Source organism: Melitaea cinxia, chromosome 26 (assembly GCF_905220565.1).
Source record: "Melitaea cinxia chromosome 26, ilMelCinx1.1, whole genome shotgun sequence".
Taxonomy (NCBI): Eukaryota; Metazoa; Arthropoda; class Insecta; order Lepidoptera; family Nymphalidae; genus Melitaea; species Melitaea cinxia.
In genome coordinates, this window is record NC_059419.1 from 6,486,305 (window position 1) to 6,513,984 (window position 27,680).

Genomic DNA, 27,680 nt, shown 5'->3' on the forward strand with positions numbered 1-27,680 from the left:
TCTTTTATAAGGGTACATTGACTTCCGAAATCAACATACGCTGATCTCAAGGTGTCATTTAATTTAATAGTTTTAAAGTACTTTTTATTTACTTTATCGTCTTTAGTTATTTGTAATACCTTTTTCACATCGTTCTTAAGTTCCGGTGAATATTTAGCATTATTTGCCTGATTTCTATTTTCTTGTTGACATTCGTGACTTTCATGTCCTAGACGAGAACACTTGTCACACCTTTTAATTGGTTTTGAGCAACTTTGAGCCGTGTGTCCGACATCAGAACAATTGTAACAACGTACTAATTTAAGTCGGTTTCTGGAAACAAAGCTAGTTGGCCTATTAGATGCACTTGGTCTATATATATTACTCTCTTTGTTATTTTGTACAGTATATTTATTTTCTGGTAGTATTTTTCTTATATTCCCTGCAGTTTTCTTTGATATACGTCTCAAATATCTGAGTAACTGCGAAGGTTTCCTAAAGCTAGATCCCTGGGCATTTAGTCTTATGTTACTATCGAATACACCGTGAACTATACAGTCTACAGCGTTCCTACCGTTTATGCCACACATTTTTACGAGTCTCATTTTATCATGGAAATATTCTTCTAAAGATTCTTCCCGCTTACTCTTTCGTTCAAGCATTTCATACAATCGATCCGCATAATTTCTGTCATCAGGAAAAGTTTTTATAATCTTACGTTGCCATTGACGCCAGCTCAAGTCTAATGTACTTTGTCCCTGATACCATTTCCGAGCGTAGCCGCAAAGCTTAGGGATAGCGTAGTAAATAATTTGTTTTTCATTCCACTTATAAATATTTGCAGTTTCATTTACTTTGCGAATCCAATCTGCAGCCGTTTGAGAGTTTGCGTCCGGATCGAATTCCGGTATCACATTGTGAGCACCTTCAAACGTGTTACGTTTATTGTTGTCGATAAGTCTAGCGAATTTTCTAAAAAATGTATTGTTATAAAGAGATCTAGATCTCGATCGATATCGCTTTCTCGGTGTTTCTGTATTCCTTTTGTCTCCGTGATCTTTTAAATAATTTCGAGGACTTCTTTTGTATGACAATGTACTATTTGAAGACGAGCTACTCGTACGCCTATAACGACGCCGACGTCTTGATCTTAAATTACTTTTATTATTACGGCTGTCTGAATCAATATTACTAGTAGAACTTGTCGTGCTGGACGATTCTATACAACTTCTGCGGTACTGGCGAGATTGACGTTTATGCTGTTTTGTTTTACTATAATGCTCATCCCGCGAATCAGTACTGGAATCCGTCGACTTATAGTAACGCAATCGGCTACGGCTACTATTTTGTTTTTTAATATGGCTTGTGCGCTTGCTTCGACTTTTGTCGTATCTTCGCCTTTTTAAATTATCACGAGTTCGACTTCTAGAATGTCTTTTATTCATATTATCTTGCAGTGGTGGTGTATATGCCGATGTAGTAGACATATTCATAAATTGGAGAGACTATTGTAGGTATTAAACATGGGTTTAGTTAGTCATAATGAAATGTTAATTGTTAGGAAGAGGGTACAAAAAAATAAAAATGTATTAGAAATTCATTTTGTAAAATTAGTCACTTAGTGTATAATTATTAATAAAATTCATAGCAACTTTTTAATATTAATTCAAAATCATTAATTGTTATGATTGCGTTATTTAAACACGTAAATATTTTATTATTATTTTTTTTTTTTTTTTTAATTTTATTATTATAATTTTTTTTTTTTTTTTTTTTTTATTATTATACAAGTTATATTACAGTTCGTAATTTAAATACATCACTTCAAATCATTTGTATTCATGAAATTAATATATTTTAAATCGTAAAATATAATATAGTTTTGTCATAGCCGTACAAAACTATCAAACTAATGTGGTATAATACACAGTAGAAGTAATGAAACAAAAGGATTTTAATTCCCCATTATATACTAAAACTTACATACCTCTTTTATTTCTCTCGCGCGGTCTTATCCCACTTCTGATCTGTTAGCGACTGAGGGCTTTCCAAATAATACTCACGTATCAATCATCACTTTTGTATTTATTCTCTAAATATTTTCATATGCTTAAATCCAATACAATATATATTTCTCTTTTAACAGAAAATAATCTTTTTCACTACTCATTTCACATTCGTCTTGCCTCCTAATCACATATTACCCTCCCCAGTCCATATGTATATTTTCTTTTTTTTTTTTTATTTCTACCCACAAAATAATAATCATATATTTTAAAAAGTGTTGCAATAGTATAAATTTAATAAATATTCAAAACAATATTTGTAACAAGTATAAATTTAATAAATATTCAAAACAATATTTGTAACACACGGAACCCAAAGTATTTATTACTCTCGCACTCGACTAATTCTCTATTTGTAATTAGTAGAATTCTCATGTCACTGATTATTTAAATTGATTTTATTAACATACCAGGCGTAACGTTATGTACACGACACATTCCAAATAAACACATTATCGTTTTCACCCATAACTGACTATGGTTATGGTTTGTGAAACTCAAACATTTTTTTTTTATAAAGAGAAAGAATTTTTTTGTATAATTAATAAACATGGAAACTACTCAAATAAGGATAGCAGTAATTATAAATGACGCGAGGAGTGGCGCAGTGTGACGGATAATATGCTGTGTAACCGTCATATTTTCTTGAATACAATATTTTTCATAGTTAACAGTTTCATTAGCATACGTTATTTTGTATTCGACGAGAGTAGCTTTAGGCTGTGATTGGAAAATTATGACAAAGTGAAAAAAATCTAAATATACAATATATATAATACTACAATACGTAGTGTACTGTAAACATTTTAAATCTAATATATATAATATTTATTACTCATTAAAAAAAGCTCGACCATGTAGTAAGAATGGGAGACGATCGCGCTTCGAGGAGAGCATATTTGGGGAAATCTAACGTCTGGAGGCTCGTGGGGCGTCCCAAGTACCGCTGGGAGGATGAGATACAGAGAGACCTGCGCGAGCTGATGACAGCGGACTGGTGCGAGATAGCTCTGGACCTGGATCGCTGGAGACTTATGTTGTTGGAGGCCAAGATCCACTACGAGTCGCTAAGCCAGAGGAGTAAGAAAGTATTGAAAAAGTAAAATATTTGGCAATGTGTTGGATCACAGCAATAGGCTGTGGCGTTTTTCCCAGCACATAACTTATATCTGTAAACCATATAGATTTATGAGATGTGGCTATTTGTGTTAGCTACTGGGACTGGACTATTATGGTTTAACATTCGGAAATGACTTGTTAGTTGTTTTACTACAATCATTCCGTGCTACAGCTAAGTAAAACTTTAACTTATTAAAACCTGTTTAAAGTATTATACTGTTTTATTGCGAAAATACATTAAATGATTTTTTCACTCAGAAACGAGCCCAAGATGAATTTGAAAGAAATTAAGCACTTAAAAAAGTTAGTAGTGCTGGCCTATATTTAAGGCAGCGTAGATATATTATTTACGATTCACGATTCAAACATTATTTAAATTCTTACAGAATTTTGTAATTTTCTTTTAATATTTATATGATATGATCATCAGATGTATTATCTATACAAATAAATGAAATGGGAGTGTCTGTTTGTAATATTAAAATAACTGCTTTGTGTACATATACCAAATTGCTTTGGAATGCCAATAACAAATTAACATTTTTTTACAATTCTTGTCTGTCTGTCTGTTTATTTCAGCTAATCTCTGAAATAGATGGAATATTTTGATGGGACTTTCACTGGTAGATAGCCGATGTAATAAAGAGTAACTTAAGTTATTTTTGTTTTAGAAATGTATTTATTTGTCACTCTGCGAACTGAACAATAACTTTTTTGTTAAATTCCATGCGGATGAAGTCGCGGGCACAGCTAGTCAATTAATATAAATACATATATACATATTAAAATGTATAAATATATTAACACTTCACAGCAATAACGTTTTTCACGTCATGGAAATAGCTCTGCATTTTACAATGTCATAGAGTTAGCTCCATATAATATTTTGAAATGAAATTATGCAAAATTTTGTTTATAGCTAATAGTCAGGGGAGTTATGAGGGGATGGCGAGTCTCGAAGCCATAAATCTAAGGAATCTCCATGCATATTGAGTATTCATACTGTTTGAACACGTGACTTTATATGGGGTTGGAACGAATTAGTGAAATGTCAAAAGTTTAAATTATTACGTGAATTATGTTAGTCTATTTAAAAAGGCTATTTACGTATAGCTTTAAAAGAGAAGATTTTGTTTATGTCCAATGAATATTTTCAAATGAAATAATTTGAAAATTCTTTTTTTTTTTTATGTCACTAGGTCGGCAAACAAGCGTACGGCTCACCTGATGGTAAGCGATTACCGTAGCTTAGATTCTTATTCTTATTTGGTATTTACGCTCTGGTATAGTAGTCGTGTGTCGTGTTGGCATCTCAACATCATTGTTGTAGTTTGGATACTCGCTCAGAATGAATATTTGTATTTGTAGATATATTTGTTCCCGTATTTTGTGTTTATCCCTTTGGGTATCCCCACCATGCCTCGGAAAGCACTTTAAGCTGTCGTTCCCGGTTGTTATCATAGACATCTGAAAGTAATAGCTACCCATAAGTAGAAAATATTTCTGAAAACCTGAATTAGAGCTGCGTGGTGGTTTAAGCTAAGACCCTACTTCTATACGACGAAATAAGTCTATGCCCAGCAGTGGTACGTTACAGGTTGAATCAAATCCGTTAAATCGAATCAAATATCTTGGTGATTTTAAATATTTTTATCCAAACAAAAGTAGCAGTGTTATATTTGCGTATATTACACTAATAAATTACCATTACGTTACCATTTATTTAAAACATTGCCCGCGAATCTCCCATTTATCGGCACCATAGCACTATTACCGCTCTTAATGAACACTCGAGACAGAAACCTTAGGATTGTTTTATGAATGCAATTAAACCTGGTTGATGTATGGATAGCCGTTAATAATGATTTTAAAGCATTATTTTATACTACAACTAGCCGCAAATGTTGTTTTGACATGTATGTTATAAACCCTCTACCCCCCCCCCTCCGTATATCTTAGGGCTATGAAAAATGAATGTTGGCTGATTCTCAAACTTATCCGACATGCACACAAAACATCATAAAAATCGGCCCAGCCGTTTCGGAGGAGTATGTTAACTAACATTGTGACATGAGAATTTTATATATAAGATTTAAGATTCTGTTTTCCGCAAATATATCGACTTTTTTAATAGTAATAACTGAAATATGTAATAAGCACATATCTCAGTTATTACTATTACAAGCACGACATGGACAATTTCTTAAAGCGTTCATTTGTAACTAATATACTAACAGACTCGACAGACGTTGTTCCAAACTATAAAATACATGAAGTTGAAATATTCGTAACTTAAAAGTTAAGTCCTTAAAAGGACACAAAAAAATTTCAGCGCATTTTTTCTAGTTTTTAATACCTTAAGAACCTTCTCGTGATAGAAAACTGAAAGAATCTACTAAAGTTGGTGCAGCCGCTGTCGAGCTCAACGCTCAGCAAGCATTTATAGAGTAATTTTTATTTACATAATATGTAGTAACACTTAGTAAAAAATACGGAAGGGGCGCAATAATTACGTTATAATTGGTAGTATCGTCTGTGAACATGGCTATAGAAGGTTTTATACGCATGTAAAAATAATTGAACATATAAAACAATATATGAAATATTGCCAGTTTAATTAAAAACTGCATTCGATGTCTTTACTCCTGGATATAATGCACTTACTTCAGATGTACCATCAAGCTACATTTATACAATTACGTGCAGTAGATTGAATACTCTCCAATAAAATAAAAATAAAATCATTTATAGTTAATTATAGCATAGGTATTCGTAATAATTGAATATTATGGTGGTCGTTTTTAATAGTTAGTCGCTTCTTAATTGTTAACAATATAAATATATTATTATTCTTCTTAATTGTTTGTAAGCGTGTACTTTCGTAATTATATTATACGTGGAAGGAATCCTTATTCTAACCAGGGCCGTACTGTATCAAGTAAGTGCCCCTTTATATTAAAAAAAAAGTTAACGTTTTGTAACAGATTATATGTGTCCGTACAGTTTAAGGAAGTTAAATTTACTTAGTTTAGACTTAAGAATTTATGCCTAGTTAAGATGGATTCTCGCGTAGTTCACTGACCTACTCGAATGAAGATTGGCGAAAATATTTGTTAAAGATTACTTAAAAATACATGTTTTGTCGTTATATTCACCTTAGTCGTGGAGTAGGTTCGATTGCAAATTTAGTGTTTTTAATTTTAGTGACTGTAACTTGGATTCGAACCGTTCGATTGATTTTTATGTTTTATCAATACACTTAAATCGTCACCGTAAAAAATCAACCGAAACATAAGTAAATTAATTATCAGACATCTACGGATACGTTGTTTAAATAAAACTACATAGGGCAAATAAATATTTTATTAAATAATATAGGTTGTGTGGCCCTTGAAAAAATAGTTTACCCATTTTATTTTCAAGGGGCATCTACCTTATAATTATTTGCCTGTAGCCGGCCCTGGGTATAATAAAGAAGTTAATACCCCAATTATAGAATATGATGAACCTGTAAATTAACCTGCTATTCATCGGCGCAATTACTTGCTATTAATGTTCTTAATGAGAATTGAAATGCCAACGCAGTATTGTTTTACTATCGTAATTAAACTTTGTTGGTGTTAGGATTGTAAGGTTGTTTACGTTACTGGGGTAATATTAGGTTATTTTCAATAACCTTGTATGTGTGTATGTATTTTGTATGTGGGTACATTATTGTTTTGACGCTTTAAAGGTGACAAACAAGCCTACTCTTCACCTGATGATTAGTAATTACTGTAGCCTATGGACGCCGACTATACCAGGAGTGCTCCCCAGAAGCTCTGGCTACCTTACTCACTAAAGGAACATAATACTACAAATACTACTTGAAAGTGGTATTATTGACTTTGTTCTTTTTTAAGACTGAGATACTTCCTCAGTTGGGCTGTTCCTCGTTTTAAATTGGATATTTTCATTGATTAATACAATTATTATATAATTATTAATGCGCTCTCAGTCGTTCGCTAAATAGATAAGGTATTTTTTATTACTAATGAAATTGTGCTACAACAGTTAAACTAATCTTCGAATGCCGCACTAAAAATAATATTTTTTTCTCCAAAAAATAACACTACAATTTAAAATAGCCTATAAAATGCGTACCTATTCAAATAGCGAATAAATCTAGTCTCAAAAAACTCCTCATCCTACCAATAACCTAATTACCTTACTAGGCGAAATTAAAAAAAGTAGAGTAAAATTAACAATAAAATAAAAGATAAATAAGTTAATTAAAATGTTACAAATATCCAAATTAGTAATTATTAATCGTGGTAATATTTTAACGTAAAATAAAATTCATATTTCACGTGACGATTACGGAGCCGATACAAGCTATAAGTGTTCCAGAATCGTTAACAAATTACAACAATTCTAAATCGGATAAGTTTGTGTACAACATGAATTCGGAACATTCGATCATTCGAGGTGCTGCCTTTGGAAATAATATAAAAAGGGTTCACTGTACTGTCGGTGGTAAAAGCGTTAAAACTTTTAATACAAAATGTTTTCATTACGATATCGACTCGAATAATTTTAAATAAATATTAAGAGAGCTTTGATATATTTTATTTATTTAGACTTTTTTGTAAATGGAACCTTATGTATTTTAAAATAAAATGTAGGATATAAAAATATAAAAATGTCTTAAAGGTGGCGGCCTTATTGTTAAAAAAGCGATTTGAACGAAAACAAAGATATTAAAATTAAAATTATATAATTATGTTTAAAATTTCAGCGTCTACTTTAATTTCCATTAACATATCTTCAAATTAGTAACTATCAGAATTGCAATATTTTTTTGAGAAATTTGCTATTTTTTCGAGAGCCTAAAAATGCAAATCATTCTATTATCTAATGGAAAAATCTAATGAATGCGAATACAACCGCTACCAATAACATAAACTTTATGAAAAAAAAAACCGGTTTTAAATGTATGTAAATGGATACATGGGTGAATGTTTGCTATCCAGTATTGCTGAAAATGCTAAAGTATTTAAAATGAAAAATAGTTTAGCTGGCAGTTCTAAATACGAATGACTTCATAACGAAAAAAATGTTCTAATAATTTCTGAAGAAAAACCGCGATACCTAGCAAGTATCATGTAATTAGACAAATAACATAAATTACATAGTAATAACTTTTCCACGCGAGCACACCTCGCGTGTCAGGCTCACATAAGGCTAGGGCACACGCGAGTACGATGTTTTACACCGCTCTGTATATAAACCGACCCAATTGATATTTCGTACTCCTGTTTTTATACAACACTTTGTATGCGTACAGGGATTAATTTTAATTTATCGTAAGTGTCCTTTTAATCTATATTTAAGCTATAGCTCACTTTCAGCTGTGTGCTTCCACTTTATCTTATAGACTACTTATTCGGTCCTGTGCTATTATATTTATTATGTCTTATTGTATTATATTTATTGTGTCTATCTCCAGGGTTCAAAAGATGTTGATAAAATAATCGATCTAGTAATTTTTTTAAACATGTAATTGATAGACAGATTTACTATAGAAATGATATGGAAGTGGCATTTTTCTGTTAGCCAATTGTACTTTTCGAAATAAAGTTTTAAAAATTAGAGGAAAAAGGCCAAATTGCTCGTATCGTGATAATTATGATGTAACTTTTAATTGGGTTATAAATTTAGCAGAATGTCCGTGCTTTACATGGAAGAAAAATATTTCGTAAGCCAAAAATGCTAATAGATAACTTAATCTACAATAACAAATAACTAAATCCATATTTTTTGACAAATTTTAGAATTGTTTGCTTACAGTATGCTAGTTATATTAATATGTAGAGGCAGCAAGCTTTAAATTTTATCCAAACGATTTAACAGCTGGTTTTTTCCGCTAAATGAAATTTTTGTTTGAAGTAAATTACAAGTAAAGTGGTGACTTAGTGGAGTGGTCATAACAATTGGCTATTGCCCTAGATTTAGCTTTCGAGATAAACTTTTGTATTGGACATATATGTATATCTGTTGATGTTTGGACGTTTGTTACTTAGACGGTTCTTCTGTGTGCCTCCGGAAGCCCTGCTCCTGTGTGCCTGCTGAGAGAAAGGCGTATGGCGTGTTATAGGTTTAGAGCCAAATTCAAAAAAGGCGGGACTAGCTGAGCTATTTTTTTTGAAGTTATACTTCTTTTGGCGTGTTAGGGAAAAATGATGAGAGTAAATCTTTACAATGCGCGCGCACGCCGTCACAAAAAATCGACACCCTGAAGTTAGCTAGTCAACGAAGAAGAAGTTAGCAACTTAAAGTTAGCTAGCCAATGAAGTATAACTTCTTACGTGCGTACATAAGTACACACACTTTTATATCGTAATATACTTTGATATATTTTTTATATCGTAATATATTTTCACTAGCCCATTAGCGCAGTTTGTAGTGATCCTGCTTTCTGCTCCGAGGGTTGTGGGTTCGATTCCCACCCCGAGTCTGGGTGTAATATAAATATTTATTTATATATTAATATATGTATTATTTATAAGTATGTTTATCGAAAAAAAAAGTAACTATATACCAGTCGGCAGTTACCTATAACACAAGCATTAACTTGCTTACTTTAGGACCAGACGACCGTGTTACACAAACGGTTTGTGTAAATATTTATTTATTATATTTATTATTATATACTCCTAGATTTCTTGCCAAACATAATCTGTTGTTGGGAAAAACTGGAATCTATAACTAGGGGAAAACCAAGATCTATACTAATATTATAAAGCTGAAAAGTTTGTTTGTTTCAACACGCTAATCTCAGGATCTAGTGGTTCGAATTAAAAAAAAATTTTGTGTCGCCCATTTACCGAAGAAGGCTCTAGGCTAAGTTTTCTTCAAATTTACGCGTATACCACAGGACACAGCTAATTTTCAATAAATTAATAGAGATTGTGGAGTAAGACTTGTAAATGAACAGGAGCAAACAGGATGCGATACTCGTTGATAACAAATACTCATTAACTAAGTACATACTATATTATGTTACAGGATTTACTCCTGTTTTAAAATAGAAGTTACTTTTTGTCAATAAATAAAAGTTAACCACTAACTGTAGTACTCGAAAACGGCTGAGCCGATTAGGCTTTTTTCTTATACTTACGGGAATAAAAATAAAGGAAATTCTACTGGAAATTGGAAAATTTCGGAAAATAAATGCTCCTAGGATTAGGGATAGGGTAAGCAACGCGCTTGTAATGCTTCCGGTGTTGTAGTTTGACGACAAGTTGGCGCAGCGGTAATCGCAGGTTAGATTCCCGCTCACGACAGACATTTATATCGACCATATATATATAAGTCGTGGTCTGGGCGTTGTGTTTGTGTATTGTCTGTGTTTCCAGACCCCCAACATAGGAGAAAATCCTACTGGGGGATCCGTTGAGTGTAAAGCGTTTATTAATTCTTGTTCTATGTCCCGCGTTTTCACCAGCGTCAGGGAAAAAACGTACAAAAATATTATATAGTCTGAGGCCGCTATACTCAACCTGCGGCCCGAGCGTACCTTTACCTTATATCTTTGAAAAACTTATTTTTTTCATTAATATAGTAACTATATTGTTAACTTGGAATTAGGTTTTAATTAAAACCTAAATAATTTTTGCTTGCGGCTTGCGACACCATAACTGAAACGTGTTTGTAGCCCCTATAAAAAAAGGTTGAGTATGGCTGGTCTAAGGCATCCCTCGGTATTTTTCAATTCGCGTTTACATCAACAAACAAACAAACTCTTTAGTTTTACAATATTAGTATAGATTTGATTAAGCATTAAGGCAAGGTTTGCAAAGAATCCTAATCTATTAGTTAATTTATACTCATTTGATCATAAACATGTCTTCTCATAACTAACGGAGGTGCAATTCAAGCAAACATCTACCCTCAATATGGACATATCGTTGTCCTTGTTTAACTTACAACGTTTCCAATATAAAAGAAAGGGATAGAAATAGTGCTTCCGTTTCAAAACACCAGGTACGAGTTACGTAGGATTCGATTTTCATTCCGATAGTAGAGACTCATTAAGAGCGCCACGATCTATTATTACCTATTAATTGCGTTATGATACGGTGTGCTAGTGCCTTTGTAATGGGGCTAATTAGAGAAGGAAAGTTTAGACGGACTATCACTAGTGAGTAGATTGTAGTTTTTTGTTTGTTGCATTACATACTATTGGTATTAAGGTAGAAAATAAAAAAAATATGTGTATGTGTGTGTGTGTAGGTATAGTATTGCATGTTTTACGTCAGTGAAATCAAGGGAATATTAATACAATTATTTTAATATAAAAATTTTGTTATTATCTTTATTGAAATGAATTTAAAAGTTTTAAATTTGAAAATGAATGGATCGAATAAAGTTGTTTTACTCATTGGCAGTTACGATCAAAATGGTTATTTTAATTTGATATATTTGTTGAGTTTGTTGTGACTTTATCTATTGACCTGTTTTAATAGATAATAATTACGCATTTTTCACTATTCTAAAAAGTGGACTTTTACATTTGCCACAGGCATTAAAATTTTAAGACAACAACTGACTTACAAAAATTCATAGTTTATAAACTTATATCTTATAATGTTTTTTTTTATACAAATTTATAAAAGCATTATAAAACCCTTAGAAGTTTTCTCTTGCTACTTAAAATGGTAATTTTATATTCATTGTATAAATACAATGAATATGAAAGTCTGATATAATGAAATAAAGAAAACAAACGTATGTGCTTTAGACCACACGACGAAGTAAAACTTTTTTAGCTATATCTAACTTATATCTCCTCTCAACTTCCGTTCGCCTCACCCGATCACACTTTTCGTAACATTCTTGTCCTGCATTCACCAGCTTACTCCCCAAGTCAAGCATGCGTAAAGAAGTTTTACTTCAAAAACACATAATATTAATATAACAACATAACGTAACAACTGTTAAGCTCTAGAATTTTCTTCCTCTCTCAACAAGACAAGAGACAAGCTCAATCAGTCTTTAACTTCAAAAAGTATCTTAAGTTTCACTATTTGTCGCTAAATTCGCCATGATAGTCTTTTCACCTTTGGATGACATAAATATGTATGAATTGTTTATATTTATATATATGAGTATATGTGTATATGTGAATGTATGTAAGTGTAAATTTATATACTATTGTAATGTATTCTAATTTCTATAACAATTATTTGTGCACTTCCTAACCGCTTTTCTATGCGTTGTCCTATATCCAAAGGTTGTCTGGAAGAAATCGCTCTTTTAGCGATAAGACCGCCATTGTACATCTTCCTCTAATTATACTACTTTTGTTTGTATCTTTTAATGGTGTGCAATAAAGAATATTATTATTATTATTATTATTATTATAACCCATCTCTCTGTCGCGGAAAACAGCGTAAGTCTTAACCGCACCACCAGATCAAACAAGTGTATTTGCCGCAATGCAATAGTCTATACACATAGTAAAGCATTAGTTTCCTATAAAAATAAAAAAAACTATTTGGCAAAATTAATAATCACCAATCTCATTTCGAAATTATTTGATCCTTAGTGCATCAAGTCAAGTCAAGTGGGTGTCGTAAGAGGCGACTAAGGGATAACACAGTTCCGCTACCACCTTGGAACTTAAAAAGCCGACCGATGGCGGGATAACCATCCAACTGCTGGCTTTAAAATACACAGGCCGAAGACGGGCAGCAGCGTCTTCGGTGCGAGAAAGTCAGCCCTGCGGTCACCAACCCGCCTGCCCAGCGTGGTGACTATGGGCAAAACACATAAGTTCACGTTATTTTTGACGTAAACTTATGGAGGCCTATGTCCAGCAGTGGACTGTATAGGCTGTAATGATGATAATGATAGTGCATCAGACATGACATCAAACGTATGCAATATGGAAATGCTAAACTCGATGAAAACCGAAGCGTCAATTAAGGAGAAAGGCTCGCAGCGTCCGTTAAGTCCACCGGAGCGATATTTAATTAGTATCCTCCTATATAATTAATCACAAGCTCACCTTATTTAATCGAGATTTTATGCCGAAAAGACTTCATGTCAATAGGCTATTAAATTAAAAGAAAACTGCAATTTAACACCACAACAGCATGCCGTGTTGTGGCAACATAAAGCGAGGAGTTTTAAAAAACTAATTATTTTCTTTTTATTATTTAATTTTATTTATTGGTAATGTCGCACGCGAGTCGATCCAGCTCGGCGGGAGTCGACAGACCAGTTTCATTTTTGTTTGCAAAAGGATGTTCCATGAATATACATCGAGGGAACAGAACTTCTTTTAATTGCGACAACTTTTTTGGGTACCGTCAAAGTTTGACTCCGGTATTCGTTAAATCTCGCCAGCTATGCTCTCGGAGACATGGTGCCCATTTTGAATTAGGCTGCCCAAATCGGTGATGTATTTGCATATGTTTTTGATATGATAGATATTTTTTGATCTCCTGGTGATGTGGTATGGGATTTAGTTTCTATTTCTGGTTGATTAAATTCAGGTTTTGTTTTGAGATCGTACTTGTAAAAAACAATTATGTTATTAGTAATGAAAAATCATTTAAGTTTTAAAAATAAACTCTTGGGAGCAATCGTATTTTTTTTTATTCCATCATTGAATCATTACGTTTATAACGTATGATTTAGGAAGATTTTTAACGAATATCTCGATCACTTGTTATACATTGTCCAATGTCCAGTACAAAATAATCTTGGATGGATTTTAATACTGACCAATTATTAGAGGCTATTGTATTATTTTGTCCTATCGTTGGAATGTTATAAAAACCTAAGAATTAAAATCACTAAATATCATTTGAGCATCTATATTTTCTTATAGTAAATGCCAATAAAGAAGTAATGATATTTGACGTTTTATGAAAAATTGCATTATCAAAGACACCGCAAATGCGGTTTAGAACCACACGTATAGCGATAAAGGACTGGAATGAATATATGGATTACTTCCGTTGGATACCGATACATACACAACAGTTATGGCTAAACCATAATTAGGTTTTACCACTGTGATCACAGTAAAGTAGCTCTCAATAATGTTCTGTTTACGTACTGAGAATGATAGCCAACGCTCCTGACGAAGTTAGGGAATAGGGTCAGCAGCGTACTTACGATGTTCGTGGTGTTGTAGACCTACATAGACTAAGGTAATCGATTTACATTAGGCGAACGATACACTTGTTTACCACCGCATGGCATGCTGGTGGCATTAAAAAACCAGTTGCATTATTAACAAAAAATCAATTATACAAAGAAACGTCGCTAGCTGATAAATAATGATAGGAAAATTTATAACAATTGAAGTTGTTTTGTAGGCAATCTGAAGGTATATTATTTACGTCGTAGGATGTAATAAATAATGTGAATGTGACGAATCGGAACGTAACCGCGGCTGAAGTGCTTTCTATGACAGAGATTAAGACCCTTGGATGTGGTATTTTTTGTATTCTTACTTACTATTACTTTGAAATTAATTTATTATTAACTCATTATACAAAAGAAATGAGCAAATACTTCTTATCCAAAAAACAGGTTTATAATACTTTTTAAAAGGATTTTATAAGAATAACTTTAAGCATAACTTTTTCATGCCAAATCAATTTAGTATAATTAAGCAGTAATGGTAAATTAAAATAAATCTTGATTTTGATATTTATTTCCCTCTGCTATGATTGTATATCCTTATATGTATTATCATCGATGAACGAGAGGTGAAAACAAACATATCCCTTCTTTTATCCTAGTTTTTTAGTGGTATTCCTTTTACTCAAAAACTCTGTGTCTCCTTTGAACATTCAAATGGAGATTATATATCTACATTTATTTGAATGTACAAATGTGTAAGCAATTTATATGTTATTATGTTCTTTAAAAGAAAACATATTTATAGAACAGTTACAAATTATAGCGTCTGATTGCACAATAATTGCCGTATCTGCAGTAACTTGATTCGCGAGCGATCAACATTACCGATCGGCTACGCGCGACTCTCAATAATAGGATAACACAATTTACGACAACATCCAACTCCGTAAATGAATTTTAATCATAATTTTCAAAGATATTAAAAAACAACGAAGGAAAATGTCAGGTGAAATTCTAAAATATATGTAGCAACTAATCGATCGTAAGACAGCGTCTCCTAATTAATAGCATTATACGGGTTTTGCCTTCGATAGTATATTCGAAGACTAAATCAAGAAATATTTTGTTCATAGTACGCGCTAAGCTAAATTAAAATTTAGTTTTAAATGTATACTTCGGATTTACTAGAATATTCTTATATGTTATATGATTTAAAATGATTTCATATTAAAACCACATACCTATAAAGAGTAAGTGGTTCAAAAATACAAGACATACATAAACGTCCAGACTGTAATAGACGTGTATATGGTTCATACAAACTAGCGTAACAGTCATACATTGCTGAGCCGTTTGTTGTCATCTCAGTCAGTTGTCAGGTTGTGTGTTTTCTACACGCCCTCAGACGACCCAGAGAGACGCATTATAAAATCAATAAAAAAATATTGTATTGATTTATAATGCGTCTTGATTATTCATTAATAATATGTACATCATTCATTTATGCACAAGTTTTAAAAACTAAATTTATCTGACTCGATAATCCGTCAAGAGAGTATTCTCAAATCGTTCGACTTAAAATTCACATAACGAATTTCTATTCACTATCCTTTTATTCGGATTCGCGAGATACGTGTTTTTATTGGCAGTAAATTTGGTATGCATGTTTGAGAAACGCGACGTCTCTTACTTTTTTTTTTCGTTAGATTGTTTCCGTGGAAAGGACAAAACGTTGTGATGTTTGACAAAAATATTTTGTAATGGAGATCAGTAATTTGTTGTACTATTATGAACAAAAGTTTTGTTCATAATGATTGATCAGTTGTCAATTTTCGTAAGATCGTGCATTTTTTATTATAATTGCCTTTACGATTTGTAATAAGCTTTAATCTTAAATTATTATACATTATAGCTTTTAAAAAACGATAAAATAGAATGATAAAAGTAATTATTCTCCATCTGCCAAACCGCATTGAAACAGCATGGTGGATTAAGCTCTGATCCTTCTTCTACATGGAGAAAGAGGCCTAACATCCCAGTTTTCCAAAATTATCATCCAGCCTCCACCGGCAATCTTACGTAGATCATTGGTCCAGTGGGCCGGAGGACGTCCCACACTGCATTTGCCAAAACATGGTCTCCACTTCAAGAAACGCCTGCTCCAGCGGTCAATGGTCCTGCGAAACAGGTGACCAGCACGCTGCCACTTAAACTTGCTAATTTTGTGGGCTATGTCAGTTACTTTCATTCTCTCGCGGATAGTCTCATTTCCGATCCTATGTTTGAGTGAGACCCCAAGCATAGCCCGTTCCAATGCACAATGAGCGACTTTAAACTTGAGGACTAGTCCCTTCAGCAGTATTCATGCTTCGGTACAGTATGCTAAAATACGCAGGATGCATAGCTCGAAGACTTTTGTCTTCAAGAATAGCGGAATCTTCACAGTGAAGACTCGTAGAAGCCTGCCAAACGCTGTCCAGCCTAACCATATCCTCCTGTCAGCTTCCTCATCGAAGTTGTTTCGGCTTATTTGAAGTGTGATCTTGGTTGACATTATCCTGAACAACTTGGAAAAGGGGGAGTTAATATTCTTATCAATTGTATATTATAATTTAATTATAATTACATTAATATTTGATGCTTCAATGGGTTAAACTTAAAATTCATCAAAGAAGTTATTAACCGATTATAAAAAAAGGACGTTTATATTTGATTATTTTAGTGAGATATTTGCTTAAACTAGCGACAGATTTTCTAATGTCTTTTTTTATTGAATTAAACATACCGTGTGATAAAAAAGCGTAACTGAAGCTATTTTTATTTTTCATACACAGAAAAGATTAAAATATAAAAGTCAATACTATAAAAAAAATTATAGATAAAAAAATATCTAAGATAAAGCCTTAATTTATAAAACATTTGGTACACGGGATGACGAGATCAGGGTTTGGAGTTATTCGCGAAATGTGGTCAAGATAAAAACAACCGCCCAGACCGACTCGCCCCTTTTAAAATGCCATGGTTTTTGTTCTATACAATAAACATCGAAGTTAATATTTCACATGGAAATAGTTTAGTTTGACAATTTGATACATTTTAAAAATTGGTATTAAGATATTGACTGTTTTATTTTATTTGGGAAACAAACAACATATTATCGTTTTTTTTTATCAGGAGGATGGATGAGGGAGGGTAGATGAGGATTGCGGAGAACCAAGACTTGAAGAGCTTGGGAGGTATATGTCCAGCAGTGGACTGCGACGGACTGAAGCGAATCACGAATCGAACAATATGTGCTTTTTTTTAAATATATATTTAATGCTTTTAGCTTTCTGCTTTTTTTTGTAGTAAGGGCTATTTAGTCCGAAAGAATTAATCTAAATGTATTCCTCTTTTCAAAGCAGTGTGTTGTTCTCAGTTCTGATTGGGTATGGCTTACACTGGTATAGGCCCTCTCGTTTAAATTCATTCCTTAGATATTTCGCTATTGTCAAGTCTATAGAGACTTGACATGACAGTACCCCTTTACCACCTTAAGGTCCGACCTTCCATGTAAACCACGACGAATATGAAAAAAAAAATTAGATGTTTAATTTCTCCTTTCCTTTCCTGAAAGTATACTTTCATGTAAGACTTTTTACTGTCAAATGATTGCGATGGTATTGATTAAGATAAGAATATGAGATTCATTCTTAAAACCTCCATCCTAGCCTTTATTTTTAATAATAACAATTTCTATAGTTTAAATTTATAGCCTGGGTGGAGTGATTTAAAAAAATATTTAGATTATTTCGGTGTTAAAAACTAGCTTTACTTTTAATTTGGTTGACACTGATTTTTTCGAGTATAATTATATTTATTAGCTTTCTTTAGCATTTCAATTTTTTGTACATTTATCTACCTAAGAATATTTCTTGCACATCTTAAGTTTGGCAAGTAGAGAAGGATATGGCTTTCACTCCGATTTTATTTAATATGTATAATTGTGTAATCAAGTTTAAATATGAATACATAAAAGTTAGTAGAAAAATAAATAGAAAATTTGCGCCCCATCCCACACTTCTTATTTAGTACTTTGCCCAAAGGTTGCCTGGAAGAGATCGCTGTATTAGCGATAAGGCTGCCTGTTGCAACTAATGCAAATTATATTTTTATACATCATTTGTAATGCTGTTAAAACCTGGTATTGGTGTGCAAAGGGTAAATAAATAAATAAATAAAATTTTCCAGTTAATATTTGAATTTCAAAAACATTTTTAGCTAAATATTCTATCGTTATTCTAGAATCTCAACCACCGAGCGAGATATTTTAATGTCTTTAAAAAAAATCTTAATTTTTTAATATTACTGCTTATTAAAACAAATATTTGACAGAATAATCGTTGAATGCTTTTATAGATCTGTAAACAGTTGTGTGAATTTTTTAAACCCTCGTGGCCTCTAAGCAACCGTCCGTTAGTGCATTCGGGACATGTTAAGTGTTCCGTCGAGGTGCATCACTTCCTATATAAAATTAATGATCAAATAATTTACTTTTAATGCAATAGGTACCTACTACTGTTAATTTAAAAAGATAGTATTAAACTGCTTTAAAATAGTGTGAAAGATTATTAAATACTTATAATTCTGATATCGTGTTTATAATGATGAAATAAGTTCTTTTAAAATTATAATCTTATTTCAAAAACTACATACATTAAAACAAAATCGGTTTTGATCAAGTTACATTGTAAATTATTTATAAATAAAACATATAAAATGAATAAAAATAATAAATAAATAAATGCTTTAACTAATCATTTCAGCCTATCGCAGTCCACTGCTGGACATAGGCCTCCACAAGTTCGCGTCAAAAATGGTGTGAACTCATGTGTGTTAACTGAACCAAGAGTGAACTGAAATCTTTACATTTATTTACATTTGAATTTGTGTTGATTGAGGATCATAACCACAATCAAGTTATAAAAACATTAAATAAAAATGCAATATTTATATTTCGAATATATATTTATTACTGTGATATAATTTCCCGGTCGCAGTAAAACGGTAATATCATTTCTATTTAGATAATAAGGGCGGCGTCGTCTCCCTGATTTGAATTTAATTTGACCCCGTCGTCTCTGACGAGTATTGGGAGGTTGTCAAATTGATGATATATGTGAAGTCAGCAGGAAGAAAATTGTTTTAAAATACGTGAATTGAACCTAAGAGTACTTTTAACCTTTGTTACATTTATATGATAAGTAATTTCTTTGTAATAATATTTTTAGTATTCACAGAAAAGTTGCAGTTGTTGCAAAGTTGCACCAGGAAAAGAGGTAAAGTTGAGATGCTTTGGCAGTCGGGGTGCTCAAATGTTGGATCAAGACATTTTTTAATATGCCTTTCTTCAATGAAATGAATAACAATACATGCTACGTATTCTCGCGTTCACTTAAATGAAACAACTTTTTCGGATTTTATCGCGTTTATAAACTTTTTTGATTTCCGACGTTTCGACGTTTCGGACGTCTGACACCTCAGTCCTCCCATGACCACGGTTGCTGTAAAGTATCCAAAACGTCGGGAATCAAAAAAGTTAATAAACCGCGATAAAATCCAAAAAAGTTGTTTTATTAAATGAGTAAAACTCGCGTTCATTCTTTAGAATTTTTTACCTGAATTTAATGAACTTGTAATTCTTAATCAACCATAATAATATTAAAACCAATCACCGCACACTCAGCAATGTAATTGTCTTTACGATCTAAAAACTTTCTTTAATTTAGGTTACATCTTACAAAATTGCTGTTGTTGTATTCATCTTAGACTTCCGTACGCCCATATGACGTCTATACATACTTCATATATGCTTACAAATATCTTGATAAATTTAGGGTTAGACTGATTTTTATTAGGTTTGATTTACCTCATTGACCTCATTCACCTGTAGTCTGTACACATTACACTAATAATACTAAATTTTCAAAAATTTAACGCAAATTAGACCCCATCGCTCTTCTAGTATAGCTGTAGGTATAGCTGGATGTATGTTTATATTGTGTTTACACATGTATAACGCTATGAACCTGCTAATCTTTGTGATTACATTTAAACAATAAACTTTAATTATACTCAATTTTGACTGTGTAAAATTAAATGTAATGTTACAAACGTTGTTAAATGTATGAACTGAAATCGCAAATAATTAAACAGTTCAGTATTTATGATCAAATATGAAATCTTGTTATGATATAGTAAATACGTGTAAAGTGTGCAATTTGTAACCTATGTGTTTTACACACTGTTTAAGTAAATAAACATACATAACAATAAATGTTATATTATAAACAAATATAAATGTAAAGGTCATCTGTTCCTGAGGTAAGCAACTTAATGGCTATATTTTAGGTAACAGCCGGTTGATATTGTTTATACGCGTATAAATTATAATATATATTACACCTACAACCCCTGAACCAGATAGCAGTATCATTACAAGTTACGCCAAGAGGCTAGTCGATATATTGTTTTTAATTCCAAATTCCAAACATTCGTTGAAGGTTTATAAAAATATAACATTCAAATGTTGCCTTTAGTATACATTATTACATTTTAATGCGTTCCTATTAATTATTCATGAACTTGTGTAAGCTTTTATATGTTTTATAAGTATTATACATAGTGTATTAAATTACCATAACTAAGTTCAATATTATAAGTTATCGAACTCTCGAAAAAGTTTTATAAAATCATCTGCACTTATGTTTCAGACCAGACTGGCTACAAATTGCCTAAGTGATAACCAATTTCCTTATACGCCATTAGTAATAACGCTATTGCATGGGCAACAAAAGGTCTTTTGTAAGGGAGAGATTCGTCGTAATGGTATCTTTATGTGATTTTAAGAAAAAGGGACATTTTTGTAAAAGGCATTCCATAAAAGATTCCATTCATTCGTTCACGATTATATTGTCGAGAACTTTTAACCGATTGTGCAATTACGTGTTGAATGGTGATACATCACTTCGATGAGTTGTATTCGCTTAACATCGAATGTTTCAGATGATTAATCTTCTGTATTTTTTTGTGTTGTGTAAAATGGATGTTCTTGTTATGTTATTTTATTTTAATAATTAAAAAATAGTTCTTAAGTTTAAAGTAAATGATCATTAATTATTTCTTAAAATTAAGCTGTATAAAAATGTTTAAAATGTTTTAATAAAGTGGAAATGTACTTATTTAATTTCATATTATAATGGACTAGTATTTTAATTTTTTTTATATCATCATGGCAGCCTATACAGTCCACTGCTGGACATAGGCCTCCACAAGTTTACGCCAAAAATAACGTGAACTCATGTGTTTTGCCCATAGTCACCACGCTGGGCAAGCGGGTTGGTGACCGCAGTACTGGCTTTGTCGCACCGAAGACGCTGCTGCCCGTCTTCGGCCTGTGTATTTCAAAGCCAGCAGTTGGATGGTTATCCCGCCATCGGTCGGCTTTTTAAGTTCCAAGGTGGTTGTGGAACCTTGTTATCCCTTAGTCGCCTCTTACGACACCCACGGGAAGAAAGGGGGTGGCTAAATTCTTTAGTGCCGTAGCCACACATATACACATATTTTATATATATGTTACAAACCTACGACGAACATATTTTATGTTATAGCGTAATAAGATTATTTACAAGGGAAGACTGTATTAATGGAGCGGATTTTAAATAAGTAATAAATAACATTGTCGATGCTGTGACTTTAATAAAAACAATAATAAAAATAAAATAAACAATGTCGAGAAATTTCAAAATATTATCATATTTTTTGCTTGTAATAAGGACAATATAGACTGTGTAAATTTTACAAATCATAAAAATTATTATTTCTTTTACTTATCATACTTATAATAGTTTTTATTTGACTTTGGTGTTTGAGCCTTTGACGAATTTAATCGATAAGCACGAATAAATTGATACAATGGAACTGAAAAATCAATTAACGTTAAAACTTATTTTCTCACCCATCATATACGCTACGCTTCAGCCTGTAGTATCCCTCTGCCAGCCAGACATAGGCTTCTTTCCCCATGTAGGAGAAGGATCAGAGTTTATTCCACCACGCTGCTCTAATGCGGGTTGGTGAATATATACCTTAGTATGTACACAAGATCGAAGCCGCAGCCGCCAGCGCAACAGCCACAAACCAGTGCTGTGACCGATGCGCCAACGCGGCGTAATATTATGCACAATTCACATAGTTTCAACGGATACAGATTAGTAGCACGTGAAGTACTTCCACTTTAAAAAAAGCTAGACTTCTATCTATATACCAAGTAAGCTCCAGCATCCAAAGATTGCATCTATGTAGGGGGTGTGGTCACACGTTGAATTCTTTAGCTCATTGCTCTCGTATTCATATTCAACACGTATAGCTTGTGGCACATATGTACGATAAATGTGTAGGGTCGCTGTTACAGCGAGAAATAACAAAATGATCAAATTTATTTGACGACGCGTTGGTCGGCGCAGCGGTCACATTACTGGCTGTTGCGCTGGGGGTCGCGGGTTCGATCCCCGCTTACGACAGATATTTTTATGTTTGTCGTGGTCTGGGCGTTTGTGCTTGTGTATTGTGTGTGTTTCCGGACCCCCGACACGGGAGAAAATCCTACTGGGGGCTGTTGAGTGTGAAGCGTTTATTAATTTATTTTTGAAAAATGATCTAAACGTGTTTTTCATGAATATATATATAATGTTACTAATTAAATTCTAACAACTTATGCGGACATAGAACTAACTATTATTGATGCATTAATTACGATAGCTGTCCCCCGTGGTTTCACCTGCGTAATTTCCGATCCCGTGGGAATAGCATGATAAAAAGTAGCCTATGTGTTATTCTAGATCTCGAACTATCTACGTACCAAGTTTCATTAAAATTGATCTGGTAATTTTGATTGAAAGAGTAACAAACATGAATACATACATCACAAAGTTTCGTATTTATAATATTAGTAGGATGTGTTTACAGTTGTTTGTTATAAGTATGGGTGTTTTGTTTATGTCGTGCGTGTGCATCGAATCCTGTGTTCGGATTTAAAATATTCAACTGACCTAGTTATTGAAGAGAAGTAGCGTGGTTTTTTATTTACTTATTAAAACTATAAAATATCACAGAATTTTGATTAATGGAATTGGTTTAGTAGTAACACATTAGCACACAGTAAACATAACACATAGTAAACATATTAGCTAATATTAGAATAATTGTAATGTAATTAAATATTACGCCTTAACCAGACTGTATATTTTATCCACTTATACAATTGCTTATCATTAATCGTTTCTCATTACATTTTAATAGTCAATACAAATTTTATGTTTAATTATTTCTGATCTATATTTAAATTACTACTTTTTTATTCTTATTCTACATATATTATGACTTCATTATATTTACTTGACGTTTTAGCGATAGGTAATTTACACACATAGTCATCTTAGTTTTCTTTCAAACCCTAAAGTTTTATTCAAGACTTACTCATATTATTTAGCAAAAAGATTTTGTTTTGTCTCACCATACTGCTCATATTTTTATAAGTATTTTAGAAATGTGTTAAATTACAAAACCAAGCAAAACAAAAATATTTAGATGATAGATTTTAAACGAAGAAAAAGAATAAATTCCTACTAAATATTATTGACTTATTTGAAAATATCAAAAAAGTAGCAGTACAGAGATCATATCTCGCTTGCAATGGGACCGCACATTTAAAGTAACACTCTATCGACTGTCTACACACGATCCTCGCCATTTAACTCGATTGATGACGTCACTATGTCCTCATTCATTCATTCATTGCCACATTTAGCGAACGTGGGTCAACTAAAGATTCGGTAGGAAATCGTGATGTTGATATTGTAGATATAGTTGTAGGTACAGATAGGATGAGAGAATACTTCAGATATTATGGGATTATTATTCAGATATTATGGAATTATTCAGATATTATTAATATAACATAATCTTGATACTATAATATTATTATTATCTTAACTTTCTAAGACTTAGGTGACTTTTTAAACTTTTATAGAAATGACAACCAGCAATATTGTTGAGATGAATGAACAATTACTATTATTATTTCTTCCTAAATAAAGCTTGGAAACAAGACAAAATCAATTGACTAATCAGTTTGGTAACAAGTTAATGTATAAAAGGAAGATTGAAACTGGAAAATGTTAAATTTTTCATCTTTACTTATTTGCGTATTTATTTATTTATTTATGTATATGTTTATTATTAATTTATATTATTATTATTATATTATTAGATTGTAGGTTAGCAGATATATTCCCTACTCAGAGTAACGATCACTATCGAGTGTATATGATAACAACCGGAACCGACAGCTTAATGTGCCCTCCAAGGCACGGATTATAACACACAAATATAAATATCCATTCCGAGCGGGAATCGAACGCGAAAACCGTCGGTGTTTTAGGCGTCTACTCGCACTACAGCAGAGCGGTTGTTACAATAATTCTGTATCAGATAGATCTGATTCTGATTCGGTCGATGTTGGAAGAATTTTATTTAAAGGTCACTATGATCGCTACAGAAACCAAAACCATATTTTTTATTTATTATTGTGTTTGTCAATCAGTTACTCACGATAATATGATTTTAACCCACACTTACCCTTTACATTTTTACAAATTTTAACCCATTCCCTAACAAGAGTCAAGACAACTTTTCCTAAAAACGACATACTTAGAAGTACCTATAGTAGAAGGGTGGTATACATGCGTGTAAGTTAAGTTGTCGAAAAACTTCATGCATGATAAATTTTTACTGTCCTGTCGAAGTTCTTGGCCTTGAGTTCTCGTAGCATTTGGCACGGACTCAGAACGGCGCGTGTGCTTTATAATAGAAGATTAATGCAGACAACAGTCTGGAAGTATTGGAGCACTTTATATGATTAGTCTCCGACGGCATTTCTCAAAGTTTTTTCAGAACTTTACTGAATTAAAATTGTATTTTTCGAATGTGTATGTATATTTACATGTATATGGGTATATCTATATGTATGTATATGTATATGAAGGTGGTGTATATGTACGTATATGAGTATAACATGTTCATGTGTATGTTACATAACATTTTTGCGCCCCATCCCACACTTCTTATTTAGTCCTCTGCTCAAAGGTTGCCTGAAAGAGATCGCTGTATATATTTCAAGCGACATAATCATAATCTATTTATTGATCGCAAATCGCATATTTGTCTTAAGCCTAGTGGTCGTGTCCATTCGTAACAAATAATCATCAAATCCTTTTTATGTAGAATAGTGATAAAAAATAATGTAGTACTTTCCTAATTATATTACCATTTTATTCCCCGAATAAAAATATAAGCTATCACCAGTGAAGATTAGAAGAAGATAAGTTAAAATGTTTTAGAAACTTTTGGCTGCTATTCCAAGGTTTAAGGTTTAAGAATGTAAATGGCACTAAGATATAATTTGAGATAAGTTAGGAATCTTTGCGCCATTTATTTGATTCAGTTTTTTCTAAAACAGCAATCTTTAAGCCGTGTTGTAAGCTAAATACTCATCACTTAATTAAGAATAAATTTGGTCTTTTAGCAGATAAGTTTACCAAAATTATAGTAATAAAAATAACTTATAACATAATATATCCTAAGTTTTCAAATATGTCATGAATTTTACTAGATATAAGTAACGCAATAAACAACTATCGACAAAAAATAGCTTAAAATTACGCAATGTAATCATGGAACTACTGAAAATTGTAATAAGCATCGATATAAAAATAAAATCTCCGAACGAGTCAGATATATCCAGACTTTATTCCATTTTCATATATCACTCCAGTTTATAAATGTTAAAAGTATTAAAAGTTGGCAGAAATAACATTGTAAGGTTGTCAATCTGCCTTTTCCAGTGTGCATTTTAAATTGACTCATATCCGGCTTGGCAGTCGAGTGCCATCTGACCTCAGTAACTGAATAATGACGTCGAAATATGTAAACGTCGACGAAATGATATTGACATGGCAACGCAGACACCAGACTCAGACGTAATGTTCGAGAAAATTGGATAATTATTTAAGAGTTATGAGTTATATTTTGTGTACTTTATGTTGGTTATCATGCCTGTTTTATTGAAGGTTGCAAATTGGTGTTATTTTATTAAGAATTGATTTATCAACTTTATTTTGTCTGTATTTTATTTAAAGAAAAAAAGGCAAATTTAATTGCTTGTAAATTCTAATTACTATTTCGAGTCTCCGGTGCTTATGATTCAATTTGAAAATCCATTTTGTGTTATGAATTTTATTTATTGCAGCAGATTATAAAGCTTGCAAATAAAGTGGAGGAAATATTATTAATTATAGTTAAGGTCTAATAACAATGTAAAAATAAAGCGGGAAACGATACATTAAATTTAGGCATATTCTTTTGGCATGTATATGTAAGACTAGCATCCTGCTTTGACTTCAAACAGGTATTTAACAAAAATTTGAAAATAAAATTATTTTTCCCCATATTTTTTTTCAAAATATAATATAGCCTATGTCACCCGCGGACAGTGTAACTTATCTATAGTAAAAGAATTTTCCAAATCGGTTCTGTAGTTTTGGAGCCCATTCAATGCAAACAAACAAACAATCAAATCTTTCCTTTTTATAATATTAGTAGAGATATCTGTACGATAGGTTTTGGTATCGGTATTTAGTGTTAAGTGCAATTAAATATTTGATATTGGCAACATTGTTCGAACTCAAAAATACTCTGTGGTGAGCCGCAATGGTTGTTTTTAGTGGTCTTCTTGTTGTGTGTGCTGCGGTTATAAAAAACAGAATAAACGAGCATATTAAAGAAATCAAAGCTGGTTTTTTTGCAAAGTCCTAACATTTAGATTAAAATCTTATAATTTTTAATATAGTTATAATATTTTGTTAAGAATTGTTGCGTCTGACTAAAGTAAGACATCTGACTAAGTATTTATACTTGTGATTCTACGGAACTTACCGTAATTGTTATTTTGAATCTCCGATTTGAAATGAATATAATGTGTCATATGGAGTTTCAAAACAACAATTGCGGAAAGTTCCGTAGAATCAAGTATTCACAGAGACCGTCAAAGTATAAAACTTATTCGAGATAAAAGTCTGAAGTCTGCGCTTGGGTTTAGTGAACGCATCTTCAAATGGAAAGGGGTAATTTTATTTCTAAAGTATAGCGTAATTTTATATAATTATGACAACAATATGAATATTGTTTGTAATTGTATAATGAAAAGGTAATTTTAAAATAAGTTGTGGTCGTGTGTTATTGCGTATTTTATATATGTTACCTAGTTGTACCCTACGA

The 27,680-nt window shown here is 32.1% G+C and overlaps 1 long non-coding RNA gene across 1 annotated transcript; it reads left to right on the forward strand.

Annotated features, from left to right (window-relative positions):
- Positions 1-8,581: 8,581 nt before the first annotated feature.
- Positions 8,582-27,189, forward strand: LOC123666623. The gene is made up of 3 exons (XR_006745295.1): positions 8,582-8,592; positions 9,713-9,715; positions 27,043-27,189. It is a non-coding gene; the product is annotated as an uncharacterized LOC123666623 (long non-coding RNA).
- The last annotated feature ends 491 nt before the right edge of the window (positions 27,190-27,680 follow it).